We start from the raw sequence: 2,117 nt of genomic DNA on the forward strand, positions 1-2,117 counted from the left end.
CAGAGTGAAATAGAGTTCACGCGAAATTTCACTAAATGTAGGGTTGCAATGTTTTATCATATAAATAAAACTACACATACAAACACTAACAAAAGTTATGCAAATATATCAAGGCAAACTTTCTTTGACTTCACAACTTTTCTTTATCAGGTTAGTCCTGTACAGTGTTTATCTGCTCATTCTCCCCTTCGCTATCATTGACGAGCTCTTCTTAGGCAGCCGCTTTTGATTGCAAAAGATCAAATGAAAGGGAAAATCACAGGAGGTTTTCCAACACTTTCCTGTGGAGGAAAGCGGTGGGTGGAAATGGTTGTTTTTGTAATGAATGGGCTGGAACACCAATAGGTAGATGTCTGAAGCCATTCCCTAATCTTTCCTCTCTTCCTGAATACCCTACGGTGCCCTACCTGCCATGTAACGAAACTCCATGGGAAGGAGGGCCGTAATCCTGGCAGCCCAGGGTTCAGGTAAAGAACGGGCATGACAACAGTTTGCGGTAGGTTGTGTCAGATCTAGAGAGTGTCGCTGCATTTTACGTCATATATATAGTGAAGACAAAGTTTTTGGTTGATTACCATCAGCACCTATAGCTAGATAGAGCAATGTAGAGCATGTAACGCACATGACTCGTCGTTAATGTCGTTTAATTGATCAAAGAAAGTATTGCTGAAAAGAAAAAACAATTCCAAAGAGTTGGTCTGATTCAACAAAATAACCCAGGACGAATGGCAAAAGGAAACCTTTGTTATCAAAGAAACCACATCACTAAGAACATCGACTAAAAAACAACATATAACGCCAAATAAATTTATTTCATCCATAATATATCATATCAACTTCGTTCCATCAGTCTAATAAACTAAATAGGATATTGAATGTGTCTCACTAATAAATACCTAATTATAGACCTTTCTTTCATTACAATGACTCTCGAATTTATTTCAAAATAAATAATCTGTATATTTCTTCCATAACGGGTTTGTTCTCAAGTTATGTGTTTACCCACAATTTATACTTCTTGTGTCGATACCAATAGCATCAAAACAGAAACTCTTAATTTCCTGCAAACTATTTTCAACCGAACTCAAGTAGTGATTGAACAGGGGCTTTTATCAAAAAGCGTGGAAAATCCAGAGCGTAATCATCGAATAGAACTCTAAGCCTACATCTCAACACAAGCCAGACAGTCAAACCAGAGCAGTGTAAGAATATCCCATAACTCCTCCACACTCCAATTTCACAGGCCTAGCGTCGAAAGGTGCAATTTCTTTCATAATCCACCGATATTTAACTGGGTAAATCACTTACAATTGAAGACCTTGAAAACGGATAAAATCGTGTTTGGATGATAAAATCCTCCCTCTTGAGACCAGCTAGGAACTCTTAGGTCACAAGGTGAGATAGATGTTTTTTGTGTTTGTTTAAAGCATCGAAAGGTTATGGGGAAATGCTTTTCTCTAATGTTAAGTATGATAGTTCAGGGACAATTTCACATAACAAGGTTAAAACTGGCAAACGTCTAAACAAACTGAAATGCAAGGCCGTACAGTCACCATGCAAAAATTCACAACAATTGGAACTGATTAAAAATGCCACATAATGCCCATGACTTTATCGCAGTAATTATTCAACAATAGTTGCCGAGTGTGAGAAGAATAATTTAATATATAATTCATCAAACATTTCTTCTCGCATGCCATTTGTCTAAACGCATCACTTGACGGAATATTCTCCAGCTAAAACTAGGGAATATCTGAAGATATACCCCAAGTGATATTCCTCAATTTTCAAATTTTACATTCAATACGATAAAAGCTTTGTTTAGAATCTAATTCAAGACGACAGAGTGTTGTTCTATTGTTACAGGATAAGGGACATGTTTGTTTATTCACAGAGTCGTACCAAAGAAAACATTTTCCCGCACGTTGCAATACTATTTGAAGAACAATAAACACATGTTCCCATATCCTATAAAAGATGTTCCTATATTCGTCTTTGGACATTATCTGTTCCTCAAAGCTCACAGTTTCCTCAAGCTTCGCTCTCTGTTCGTATCTCGGTCCAAATAGAGTTTGCCGACAAAGATCTGTCCATATTTTCACACCAAATAGAGGGAG

General features: G+C 37.1%; 1 protein-coding gene across 3 annotated transcripts in view; it reads right to left on the minus strand.

The window, feature by feature from the left end:
* Positions 1–793: 793 nt before the first annotated feature.
* The window catches only part of LOC111338280 (synaptotagmin-7), a 13,475-nt gene continuing 12,151 nt past the window's right edge, over positions 794–2,117 (minus strand). For all 3 annotated transcript variants that reach the window (XM_022944729.2, XM_022944728.2, XM_088726032.1), the window contains one exon: positions 794–2,117. This exon is cut by the window's right edge. The gene's annotated coding sequence lies outside the window, so the exon portion shown is untranslated.

Source organism: Stylophora pistillata, chromosome 6 (genome assembly GCF_964205215.1).
Source record: "Stylophora pistillata chromosome 6, jaStyPist1.2, whole genome shotgun sequence".
Lineage (NCBI taxonomy): Eukaryota > Metazoa > Cnidaria > Anthozoa > Scleractinia > Pocilloporidae > Stylophora > Stylophora pistillata.